Source organism: Capsicum annuum, chromosome 9 (genome assembly GCF_002878395.1).
Source record: "Capsicum annuum cultivar UCD-10X-F1 chromosome 9, UCD10Xv1.1, whole genome shotgun sequence".
Taxonomy (NCBI): Eukaryota; Viridiplantae; Streptophyta; class Magnoliopsida; order Solanales; family Solanaceae; genus Capsicum; species Capsicum annuum.
Window position 1 is genome coordinate 52481012 of NC_061119.1, and position 14556 is coordinate 52495567.

Genomic DNA, 14556 nt, shown 5'->3' on the forward strand with positions numbered 1-14556 from the left:
TGAGTATTCCTTTACACTCATACTACCATGCTTCAAATTAAAAAACTCCAGAACCTTAGTTTCCCTCAACTCCAAAGGAATAAACTTGTCTAAGAAGGCCGTGGCAAACTCCTTCTACTTCATAGGCCCTGCCTCAGCACCCCTATCCTTCTTCCACTGCTTATACCACATATGAGCTATATTCTGTAATTAATATGTATCCAACTCTGCACTCTCACTCAAAGTGAAACCCATGATATCTGTTACCTTCTGAACTATATCAAAAAACTCCTACAGATATTCTAAGACTTGGATCCAAAAAACAAAGGGGTTTCATTTGAGTAAAGTCCTAAATCCTAGTTGCAACTGTATTTTCCACTGGATTAGTTGGGGAAACAACCTGCTGATTGTTCTGAGCAGCTACTAAATGATTTAAGGTAGTGAATGCATCTCTGAACTCGGCATGAGAGACATGCTCATTCAGGGGATCTTCCTGAACAGGTAATAGTGCGGGTTGATTTCCATTTCTTCTTCCATTGTTTTATTTGGGAGGCATTATTTATAAACGAAAGAAAGAATGGGCCAAAAAAATATTTTAAATAGAGTTCATGCTATTTCGCATGACATAATACTGAAAGAAGGGAAACTTTTCCTAAAATATCTTGTAGCCTCTTGTCCATAAGTATGGCGTATTTCACACCCATGCACAAGAATTTACTCAATGAAGCTTTCAGATTCCCTAGGACACGGTAAAATATTAGGCTCTAATACCAAGTTTTGTCACAACCCGAGGCTACTCCTAGTCACAACAATAGTGCTTACAGTCACAAGTGACCACAAACTAACCATGAGATGGAATCTACTGAGACCACTAAGTAAACTGATAATAAACAACATATGTAGGAAAAACAGACAATGCCATAAGGTTCAACTACTGAAAATATAATTTAAATCATAAGTTTGAACGTCTGATGACTTACTAAAAAAATGATCAAACAAATGAAAAATTAACTAATTGTCTGAATGGATGAAAATATCTGAAGCCTCTAACAGACTGAAGATTTGATGGGACAGGCCCCAACTAACTCCAAACTAAACTAACTAAAAAGATATACAAAAATACTAAAACAACATAACAGGTCCTCGACATATGATGACTCACCACAACTAATACTGCTGATAAGATGAAATATCTAAGCGCGGTTAGGAAACTAAGTATTCGAACCTATGATATTAAACATCATAGTGCAAAGAAAAGTATGCGGTTAATACTTTGAGTTTATTGGTATATGACATAAGGTTAGGCTGTAATGCAAGGGTTAACTATGCATGAAATAATGATTAGCTGAATAGCATGAGATTACTGAATATGTATGTTTGATAACTAAAATATATGAGAATGCAAGACCAAGCATATAACATTTTTGAATTAATCTGTAAACTGAATTACTAAAATCTGATAACTGAATAAATGGAAGTTTGTATGCTATGGTTAAGAAAACCTAAACTAAATTCTGTACTAAATACTATATTGAGACTGTGGGAGGTATCATCTAATCTGCATACCATAATTTGAGCTAATCGAGTTATAACCTGTAACCTCAGTTGGAAGGGTGTCAGTACCGTGCCATGGGTACTAATGCTGGCTGTGTGGATCAACTAAACTAATGTTCTGAAGGGCTAATAAGTCACCCTTATTAGGAAGGTTCTCTAATAATATATGTGTTACCCTCAACTAGAAGGTAAATACTTTATCATCCCTCAACTAGTAGGTTGATATCTCTAACTTACACTAGCTATGTAGTTTTAGAACCAAGAGACTTCTAGCAAAGGTCACCCCCTCTACTGGCAGATGATCCCCAATCCCTGAGTTCTCTCGGTGATAAATCCTACTCCCAACTCAATAACACTAATCAATGGGATGAACTAAGCTTAACTGAGCAAACAACTGATTATGCTACTAACTAAATGACAATGCTCATGGTTTATTTGAAACCATTCTGAAGATACAAAAATTATGTAAATAGCTAAGTATAGGGTGTTCATAACCCTCCAACACTGAATGAAAATAATAATAAGGACATATGAAGCTTTAAAATTCAAAATAAAGGATCATTGCTCAAAAACCAACATTTAGACATTTCATCAAACACACGGGAGTCATGAATTTAGATATGAGAACGGGTAAAACATGTGATTGAAATCATAGTTACAATACTAAAACTATGAATTAGTAATTTAACATGAGGATTTTAATACTCAGATCATATAAGGGCTCATTCTATCGAAAAATACTTGTAACATATCTTGTAATCAAAATCAATAACAACTTCATGGAGAAAATTCATAATAAATATGTAAAAACTCATAACTTGATATCAAAAGGAGATTATTGTACTCCTGGGTTGAAAACGGCCCATGGATGAACATCAAACATACCATAAACCCTTAAGCTTGAAAGAGAAACATAATCTTGATGCCTTTCTTAATAGTTCTTGGATTTGGGAAACTTGATTTCTTGGTTTTCTTAAAGAGAAATAAAAGAAATTAATGAACTTGGGAGATGATTAGGGTTGGTTTTTGAGAGAAATTGGAGAATATGGATAGATAATGCCCTAACCAACATTTTAATTAATGTTTTTATGAATTAGGTCAATGGTAAAAGATGTAATTAGCCCTCAGTAGATTAAATTCGTAATTGGAATGCGAATGGGAATCCCATCGTGACGCGATGAAGGGATCATCGCTATACCCACCATGATGTGTGGCTATCGTGATGAGGTTTTGGAATTAAAATCCAAACGCAACCCAATTCTCTTCCGAATAATCCTAAACTTCCCAGAGACATGCTCCTTACTTTCCTTAACATGTATTAACTTAAAAACAAATATCTTGGGGTCAGGATGACTCATTTAAAAATCCTCAAAGTTAAGAGGCCAAAAATAAGACTAAGTCCCCAAAACTTGGTGAAATTTTCAGGCTTTAAGCCTCTTATGCATGCAACTAGAAGCTGAGCAAAGCTACGTATAATACAGGGTATTACAACATCTAGCTTTAGGCTATAATATGGCTTACCTACTAGCAGGGTAGAGTAGGTGCCATCATAACTCATAAATCGAGTTGTGGCATGTTGATAGTAGAACTCATTTTCATTATGATAACTTACTTGATGATAAAATTGATGCAACGTATCCAGATATAGAGGATGTTGGTTTCGAAAAAATGAAGTCATAGTTACTAAAATAAGCTGGGCCTCTGATGGACATGATAATGAACCTGTTGCCATGCTAAGTAATGCTAGAACATATAATTATAATCTGTATAAATAGCCTGCTAATAGGAAAGGTACTTATTTGAGGTTAAAAAATATATTGAAGGGATAAATTATTGGTCTATTCAATGAGTATCAAAATACAAGTCAATCATCAGGCATATAGTTTTTATTCTGCATGTACTTGTTAAGTCCTTAGTTCTTATGATTGACAAACCAACCTTGTGGCCTAGTTCCCATAGAGCCATGCACCAAACTATGGATGATGAAGTCACAGATATTTAGGAACAGGTTCATAGGGTCGATGTATTCTGCATCAAGTCAATATTAGAGCTGGAAATAGTATCGAATGGAAAAATTTGGTGGCAAAGCTACAACACCTTTTTGCTCCAGCCAATAAAACAAGTCTTATGTTTTCTAGTATTATATATATTCAACATGTTACGATAATAAAACTCAAGTTCTCATATGCAAGGGACTCTCATCTCTCTTGAAACAAATCTTCAAAACAAAGCCTCACTAGCAACAGATACCTACTCAGTGGCTATTTTTGTCTTAAGCTCATGTTGTATTTGGGTATTTATTAGTAATTTGTAAATGTTTAACCTACTTTTCTAGTTTATAGATTGTACATTTTTCATTTTTTATTCTCTATGTGTGTGTTGAGTCGGATAGAGTTAGTTAACAATTGAGGCTAGAGTCAGCTAGCGATTGATTTAATTAGAGTTAGATGTTTTAGTGTTTGTAATAGATTTATTCCTTTGGAGTTTTATAATTAAGCTATTCTTAGTTGCTATAAATTGAGAGGTTAATCCTTGAACTATGGAGTCTGAATTCAAGTTGGTTGAAGATAGTGAAATGGTTGGAAATCCTATGTGGTAGATCATGGTTTTACTTTCTTGGGCAAGGAGGTTTCCATATAAATATTGTGTGTGCATTATTTTTCTTATGCTGCATTCTCTATTTACTTTTGTTCATTACTGGATTCGTTAGGTAGGGACCAGTTCCCTAAGTTGGGGGTTACTCATAAAGTCTTTCAATTGGTATCAGAGTAGGTTTTACCTAAATGGTTAACACCTAGGAAGGATCATCTCAATGGCAGAACCACCAAAACTTGAAGAAGGTCAGTCCACTACTAGAGAACCCAAATTTAATTGGAAGTACTATGGGTCGTGGAAAACTTACATGCATGATTTTATCATGGCTGAGGATTGTGAGTTTTAGGATGTATTATTGAGGGAATTTTTTCTCTTACTAAGCCTATTATAGTTACGAAAATCACCTCAGTTGTTCCCAAAACAAGAAAGGAGTTTGATGATGTTGATCGGAAGAAGAACAAGAAAAACTTCAAGGTTAAGAAACTCCTTGTCTATGTAATGCCCAGTAAAAATATTAGCTCATTTGAGCTCTCAATTTTATGATTAAGGGGTACGAGACTTGAAAATTTCACTAAGTGTTGGAACATTCATTTCCAAGGCCCCTAAGCTTCGATGATTTTACTTTTTACCCACCCGACCTTGAAACATTGATTTTTAAGTTGATTCATGATCAGGGATGTTAAAATACATCTCGGGTGAGTTTTAAAATTTTCAGACGAGCATAGGGATGTGTTTGGATCACCAAAACAATAGTAGCACTAATATTATCCCACACCACACCCTCTAGTGTGTGACTCTAGAGCCCATTTTGCGCCCTCCAGTGCACTGCTCTAGAGGCTGCACTGCCCTTTCCCTTACTTATCCAACTTTAGGTTCCTCATCATTTAAGTACATTTGGCTCAAGTCACCTTACCTAAACTCATCCATAACACAAAATTTAGGTCTCTAAGGATCATTATTTATCCTAGTACTTATAAAATCTTGCAAGAAAACTAACTTCTTCCTCAAGATCAAACCCTAACCCTTACTCAAGCAATCAAGGAATTCAAGTTTCAAACCTTAAAAAATTCTCAAGAATCTTTAGGAATTCATATAGTGTGTCATGTGTGATGTTCATCCATGGGTTTCTTTCACCCATGGAGTCCAAGAATCTTTTTTTGGTTTTAAATTATGAGTCTTCATGTTTAAGTTGAAATATCTCCATGAATTTCTTGTTAGTTCAATTACAAGTTATTTCTATAAGTAGTTTTCAAGTGGGATGAGTCATTACTTGTTTTAAATATTGTAATCTACATGATAAATCCCTAATTTATGGTTTTAGTCTTGTAATCATGCTATTCTCGCATGCTTTACCCATTCCCATGCTTAAGTTTATGACTATTATTTGTTTGATTAAATGCCAAAGTGTTGGGTTTTGAAAAATGATCCCCTACTAGGTTTTAAAGCTTTTATATGGCATTATTATTAATTCCATTCTATGTTGGTGGGTTATGAACACCCGATACCTATGTGATTTACATAAATTAGGCTTTTCAAGTATACAGATAGTTAATCCATGACTCTTATAAATATACTTATATGTTTATGATCATGATAAGTACTATCAGTTATGTAATAATGTTCAGTCTAGTTTAGTCCATTCTAGTATCAATTTTAGTTTAGTTGTAAGTAGGATTTAGCACCGAGCAAACTCAAGGATGAGGGTTCACCTTGCGGTAGAGGGTGTGACCCTTACTAGCACTCCTCGAGTTATAGAACTACATATCTAGCATGGGTTAGAGATGTCTACCTACTAGTTGAGGGTGGACAAAGTGTTTACCTGCCAGTTTAAGGTGACATATATCTCATTAGAGCACCTGCCAATTGAGGGTGACTTATTAGTCCTTTAAGACATAAGTTTATTAGATCTACACAACTAGTGTTAGTACCTGTTGCATGGTACAGACACCCTTTCAAATAGGGATATAGGTTGAAACCCGATTAGCTCAAATTAGGGCATGTCGGTTAGATGATACCTCCTGTAGTCTCAGTATAGTATTCAGTATAGTTTCAATCAATTTTTGTCTGACTAAAGCATACTGATTCTTAGTTATTCAGTTATCAGATTTTAGCCTTTCAGTTTATAGATTATTTCAGATATATGTTTATGTTTGGTCTTGTAATCTTAGATGTTACACTTTTTCATGCATTCATGTTCAGTTATCTCACGCTATTCAGTTAGTCCTTATTTTATATATAGAGTATCCTATGTATATATAACTGACCTCATCTCATATATGAGTACATTCAAAGTACTGATCGTATACTCTTCTTTGAGCTATGATGTCTTATATCATAGGTTCGAACATATAGTTTCTCGTTGGAGTTAGACAACTTAGCATAATCCAACAGTTATAGTGGTGAGTCCTCATCCATCAAGGACATGTTATGATTATTCTGTTATTTCAGTATTTCCTTTTATTCAGTTAGTCAAAGTTAGTTTGGGGTCTGTACCATCAACTCCTTAGTCAGTTTAGAGGCTTTCAAATATTCAGATAATCAGTCAGTTACTTTTAGTTTTTATCAAATATTTCAAACTTATGATTAATTTGGTATTTTAGTATTTAGATTTATATTTTCCTTCTTATTTTATCTTTTGCACAGGTGTTATGCTCACATTTGTTTAGTTCTCATTGCAGGTATAAATTCATGGGTTAGCTTGTGACCCTTGTAATCATAAGCACCATTGTCGAGACTAGGGGGTAGCCTCGGGTCGTGAAAAAACTTAGTATCAAAGCTCAAAGTTTTATAGTATCCTAGGAAGTTTGAAAGCCATGTTAAGTAAAGTCTTGTACATTGGTGTGAAGCACGCCACACTTATAGACAAGAGGATACAAGATGTTTTAGGAAAAGTTTCCTTTCTTTTAGTATTCATGTCATGAGAATAAGAATGACCTCTACTTAAAATCTCTTTCTAATTCATCCTTTATTCTATTTATAGATACTGCCTCCCAAAAGAAATAATAGAAGAAGGAAGGGGAATCAGCCCGCACCACTGCCTATTTAGAAAGATCCCCTGAATGAACACACTAAGTTCAAAGCTTCTTTTACTACTTTAGATCATTAAGTAGGTACTCAGAATAATTGGTAGGATGATGACCCAACTAATCTAGTAGCAAATACAGCTGTGGTTCGGAATTGGGATTTTATGCTGATGAATCCCCCTTTGTTTTTAGGATCTAATTCTGAGGAGGATCCATAGGAGTTTCTTGATATGGTCCAAAAATTTACTAATATTATAGGTGTCATATTGAGTGAGACTGCATAGTTGGTTAAATATCAGTTGCAGGATGTAGCTTACACCTGGTATAAGGAGTGGAAGGAGAATAAAGTTGTTGAGGTAAGGCCTGTAGAGTGAGAGGAGTTTTCCATGACTTTTATAGATAGGTTCATCCCATTAGAGTTGAGAAAAGGTATAGTGTAGGAGATTATTAATTTGAAGTAACGTAATATGAGTGTTAAGGGATAATACCTTAAGTTTACTCAGTTGGTGAGGTATGCTCCTTCAATGGTGGCTAAAAATAGGTCTAGAATAAGTAAGTTTATGTCTGGTATAGCTGATAGCATGGTTAAGGAGTGTAGGACCGTAATGTTGATTAAAGAGATGGATTTATATAGACTTATGGTTCATGCTCAGCAGATTGAGAAAAAGAAGATTATGGAGAAAGATAGAGAGAATAAGAGTGCCAAAATAGGTAGGTTTAACTTTTCTCAGCCAAGGTTAGAGGGTGGTAAACATTCTTAGTTCTGCAAAAAGTCTTCATCCCCAGCCCCATCTTCATCTAGTGCGCCAGTGCCTAAGTTCAGGCAAGATAGTCAGGATAGAGCGCCAGGCTACATGTCTTAGGGTAGTGTGAACAGTTTTTGTACTGATTCTATTTGTGGGAAGTATGTTAAGCATCATTAGGGTATGTGTAGAGCTAGCAGTGATATGTGTATTGGATGTAGAAAGACAGGCCGCAGAGTCAGAGATTGTCTAAAGGCTAGCCAGCAGGGTCAGTCTAATCATCCTCCAGTTCCAGCTGGTCGCCCAAATCAGCAGGGTGCCGCTTCCAGCACAACCAGTAGGTAGCATCATAATAGGTTGTATTCCCTTCATACTCGATAGGATCAGGAGAGTTTTTTTGATATGATTACGGGTACAATACAAGTCTTTCATCTCCATGTTATGCTTTATTAGATCTCAGAGCTTTACTCTCTTTTGTAACCCTTATATAGCAGTCAATTTTGATGTCAGTCCTAAATCTTTAGCAGAACCTTCCTCAGTGTCTAATCTAGTAGGTAGCTCCATTATAGCCAGGCAGGTATATAGGAACTACCCAATTATAGTGTCTCAAAAAGTCACCTCAGTTGACCTGATGGAGCTATAGATGACTGATTTTAAAATCATTCTTGGCATGGATTTGATCCACTCATGTTATGCCTCGGTTGATTATAGAAATAGATCCATTCAGTTTTATTTTCCTAATGAATCTATCATTAAATGGAGGGGTAGTACCTTTATGCTTAGGGGTCAGACCATTTCCTATCTTAAGGCAAGAAAAATAATTTCTAAGGGGTGTGTTTATCATCTTGTTTGAGTCAAGGACTCTAGTTTTGAGACTCCAAGTCTTGAGTCAGTTCAGCAGTAAGTGAATTTCTAGATGTGTTCCCTGAAGACCTTCCTGGAGTTCCTTCCGAAGGGGAAATTAACTTTAGAATAGATCTTCTTCCAAATACCCAGCCTATCTCTATTCGACCCTATAGAATAGATCCAGATAGGCTTAAAGAGTTGAAAGAATAGTTAAAATATCTCTTAGATAAGGGTTTTATCAGGCCTAGTATTTCCCCATAGGGTGCTTTAGTCTTGTTCGTATGTAAGAAAGATGGTTCTCTTAGAATGTGCATCGATTACCATCAGTTGAACAAAGTCACAATAAAGAATAAGTATCCACTTTCGAAGATTGATGACTTATTCAACCAAATTTAGGGTGACAGTTACTTCTCTAAAATAGACCTTAGATCCGGTTATCATCACCTTAGAGTTAGAGAATGTGACATTTTGAAGATAGCCTTCAAAACTCGATAAAGTCAGTTACAATTCTTAGTTATATCCTTTGGACTAACGAATTCCCCTACAGCTTTTATGGACTTGATTAAAAAAGTTCTTAAGTAGTACTTAGATATGTTCATCATAGTCTTCATTGATGTTATTCTTGTCTATTCCCGATGTGAGAATGATCATGTAGACCATTTGATATTTGTGTTGTAGACTCTTAGAGCTCATCAGTTGTTTGCTAAATTTAGAAAGTTTGAATTTTGGCTAAGATCAGTAGCTTTCCTTGGCCATATAATTTTTGATAATGGTATTAGACTCAGAAGACTGAAGCAGTGAGAAACTAGCCTAAACCTATCTCTTCATCAGATATCAGGAGTTTATTGGGTTTGGATGGATATTACAAATGGATTATTGAAGTTTTTCTTCTATTGTATCCCGCATGTCTTGACTGACATAGAAGAAAGTCAAATTCCAGCAGTCAGATTCTTATAAGAAAAGTTTTCAAGAGTTGAAGACTCATCTCGCTTTAGCCCCAGTTTTGACTTTATCAGATAGTTCAGATGGATTTATGGTTTACTGTGATGCTTCTATAGTTGGTATTGGTTGTGTGTTAATGTAAAGAGGTAAGGGCATAACCTATTCTTTTAGAAATCTCAAGCCTCATGAAAAGAATTATCCTACCTAAGATATTGAGTTTGTAGCTATTGTGTATGCTTTGAAGATATTGAGACATTACCTTATGGGGTTTATGTTGATGTGTTCATGGATCACAAAATCTTGCAGTATGTGTTCTCATAGAAAGATTTGAACCTTTGTCAGAGAAGATAGCTTGATTTGTTAAAAGATTATGATACAAGTGTGTTGTATCATTCGGGCAAGGCCAATGTAGTGGTAGATACCCTTAGCAGTTTTTATATGGGTAGTGTTGCTCATGTTGAGGAGGATAAGAAGAAGTTAGTTAGTAAGGTTCATTAGCTTTCTAGATTTGGTGTCTGGTTGGTTGATTCAGTAGAAAGTAGTGTATGGGTTTAGAATGGTTTAGAATCTTCATTGGTTACTGAAGTGAAAGAAAGGAAGTTAGGTATCCTAGTTTGGTTAAGTTGGAGTTGGTTTAAGATCATAAAGTAGAGGTTTTCTCCTAAGGGGGAGATGGTGTGCTTCATTGTCAGGGTAGATTATGTTTTTAGTGTGTTTGTAATGCCCCACAAAACTCTCTTCCAGTTTGAGCCTTAGAGCGTATTTGGGAAAGCAAAAAACTCAAGTATAAATGTTACAAAAATATATTCCCAAGTATGAAATACTTTGAATCATGTAGGAATCTATTTGAGCATGAATTAAGATCATAGAGGTCCCCTAACTCAAGGACGAGTTGAAATCTTTCCTATCGTTCAAGTTTTAGTGACCATCAAAATTTTGGTGAACTTCAATCGACCATAACTCCTTGTAAGTATCGAATTAGAGGACCTACTATATATAAAATGAAAGCTCTTTGAATTATCTTTCCAACTATACCAATTTCGTCAAAAACTGTTATTGGAGCAAAGAGTTATGCCCATTTTACTCTAGCATGTCTGGCTGGGAAACTGGTGACGACAATTGTGACAAGCCGTCACGCCCGTGATGGCCCATAACCAATGTCGTCAGACCTGGGCAGATTTCTGACCCTAGTGACGACATTTTGTGACAAGCCGTCATGCCCGTGAAGGCCTATCACTAATGTCGTCAACCTTAACCAAAAACTCAAAATTTCACCCTTTTGTGATGATAATTCATGATGGCCTATCACCAACTTGATGGCTTGTCACGGATGTTGTCGGCCTATCACCAACTTGACGGCTTGTCACGGATGTCGTCAGCTATTTTTTTCAGCAATTTAAGGATGTTCTTGAAAGGGTATTTTGTCCATTTCCCACCTTTTGGAGGTCTCTATAAATATGAGCATCCATCTCTAAGCCCTAATTTCTCCATCTTCTCTCTTAATTCTCTTAAGAAGATATAACTAGGGTTTCACTCAAGAACCCTAATCTTCTAAAAATTCATCCATAATTCTTTAAGATTTCTTCAAGAATCAAGTTCCTCATAGTGTGGGCTTCGAGAATTATTTCTTACTACTGCGGATAGAATCTCAAGCATTAGAATTCATCCAATTTTAAAGATTAAGATATGTAGATGTTGATTCTTGGGTCCCTTTCATCCAAGAAGCTCAAGAACCCTTTTCAAAACTCAAAGATTTTTCTTTTTATGAGTTTTTAATGATTTTTATGAGTTTAAGTTGATTTTACATGTGTTGTTGAGTTTTGATTCATATTTGTTTACAAGATTATTGAGCCTTGACCCTAGTAGGTGGAATCCATGTGATATTTGTGATGAATCTTCCTTATGTTGCTTTCTATATGATGTGTTCATGTAAAATGGGTGTAGAAATGGTTGAATAATAAAATCATGTTCCCCTTAGGTTTGATAAAGAGCTTAGGTGAATCAAAAGGGCCTTTGTAGCATGTTGAACATGAAACCCTAAATTGTGAGTTAGTTTATGCATGCCTAGTGTTTGATAAAATGCCCAAGTGAATGAATTATTCCATGAAAGTATGAAGTTTCCTCAAGTCATGTGATATCCAAACACATGTCAAGATTGATATAGGTATGAAATAGTTGAGGTAAAACCTTGTTAAATGGAGTACAATCTAGTAGCATGTTTCCCCTACGTTATTATATTATTATGTTTCCGAGATGCTTAAAGTGACCCCTTGGCGACTGTGATGATGAATAAGATGTTTGTGATTGTTAAATGCTTGAGGTGATGTCTTGAATGATTATGATGACTAATGAATGGTTATGATGATGCATGAATGATTGTGATGATATATGAACGGTCGTGATAATGAATGAATGATTATTCTTTAGTTTTATGCTATCGGGTCCTAGGATTATTTTTACCCAACAATAGAGCTATTGTCTAGATCCCATGTCAGTTTCTCGATAATTCCAGTCGAACCATGATTCTCAAAACTCAGTGAACTATAGAACTCTGTATCCTCAGACAAGTGTAAAACTTAAGAAAGCTCAGTAATCTTAGTTATCTCTGTAATCTCTGTATCACTAGTAATCTAGCCTTAACCCTGTAATCAGCTCAGATCTAAAAGTATTTAAGTAATTCAATTCTAATCTTAGAGCGATTCGAGTAATATATTCTAGCTCTGTATCGTCAGTCAGATACCATCCCACGCTTTGCCCTCCAGAGCTTGTACGACGCCATCTAGTGCATCGCTTGAGAGCCTGTATCGCGCCCTACAATGTGCCGCTCCAGAGCCCATGTTGCCCCCTCCTTTACCCCTCCAACTTTTGATTCCTCATTATTTAAGGGCATTTGGGTCAATTCCCCTTTCCCAAACTCATCCATAACACAAAATTTAGGTCCCCAAGGAGAATTATTTGCCCTATTACTCATAAAATCTCTCAAGGAAACTATCTTCTACCTCAAGAACAAATTCCAACCCTTACTTTAGAAATCAAGGAATTCAAGTTTCAAACCTCAAGAAATTCTCAACAATCTTCACGAGTTCATCAAGTGAGGTATGTATGATATTCATCCATGGGTTCCTTTCACCCATGGAGTCCAAGAATCCATTTTTGGTTTTAATTTATGAGTTTTCATGTTTAAGTTGAAATATCTCCATGAATTTCTTATTAGTCCAATTACAAGTTATGTCTATAAGTGTTTTTCAAATGGGATGAGTCATTACATGTTTTAAATGTTGTAATCTTCATGTTAAATCCCTAAGGTATGATTTTAGTCTGGTAATCATGTTATTCTCACATGCTTTACCCATTCCCATGCTTAAGTTCATGACTCTCATGTGTTTGATGAAATGCCTAAGTGTTGGGTTTTGAATAGTGATCCCTACTATGGTTTTAAAGCATTTATATGGCATTATTTTTAATTTCATTTAGTGCTGGTAGATTATGAACACCTGATACCTATGTGATTTACATAAATTCTTCTTTTAAAGTATACAAACAATTAATCCATGACTCTTATCAGTATACTTATATGTGTATGATCATGATGATGTAACACCCTGAGTTTGCACCCCGGATGCTACACGATGCTCATAATCTCGAAGGACCACAAGCTAACTCATGACTGGTACCTACTGTAATAACTGAATAGTAATACTATAATTATGTAGAAATTAGGTAGAAATCTACCATAAACTTTAAAACTATTAGGAGTTGTTTGGTAGAGTGTATAAGAATAATACAAAATAGGGCGTGTTAGTAATAGTTGTGTTAACTATGCTTGAATTAGTTATACTTGTATTTTTATTATGTAGTGTTTGGTTTGATGTATTAAAAAAAACTTGAATTAAATAATTTATAAAAAAAAATTCTTTTACAAAAATACCCTCCATGTATATATTGGAAAAGATGCGGAAAGTTTTTGAGGGATAATAGTGTCTTTAATCATGCTAATGCATGCATTGAATTCATTGTATTTCTAACACCATAGATTTGGAGGTATTAGTAATACATACCTCAATACATAATAGAGTGTACAACTAATGCAAACATTATTTATGCATAGGGTGAAAAATTATACCAAACAAGGTATTAATAGTACACATTAAAATAAAAAATGTATTAGCTTTCCAATACACTCTACCAAATGACCCCTAAGTAAATACTGAGTACGGTACATCCATACCATAACTGAACATCAGTCTATAAATACTCTAGTCTGAAAAGCCTCTACTGTCTGAACAAGGAGTTGATGGACCAAGTCCCAACTAACTCTGACTACTGAAATAAACTAAGTAGTAAAATACTGGAATAATAAATCTGTCCTCGAACAATAAGGACTCACCACTATTCTGCTGCTGATGGATCGGGATATGAAGTATGATCGGGAGTCCGTGCGTCTGAACCTATGATATAAGACAACATAGATCAAAAGAATGGTATGTGTTAGTACTTTGAATATACTGGTATGCTAAGTGAGGTAGGCTGATATGCATGGGTTAATATATATGAACAATACTGACCGAATAACATGAGTATAACTGAATAAGATTAAATGCATGAAATACATAAACTATAACTAGGGTCATGATGACACTAGATACTGAGTTCTGAATCACTGGTTTACTGATACCTGAGTTCACTAATTCTGTATTACTATTAACTGAATGACAGTATCTGATAGTCCTTATTCTGTGGAACTATTCTGAGTTCTATACTGAGCTGAGTGACTATGTCGACAGTCCTGATTTCTATAGAACTGAACTGAGTTCCATTATGAAGACTGAATCTGATACTGTGGGAGGTAATCACCTAATCGACATGCCCCTCTC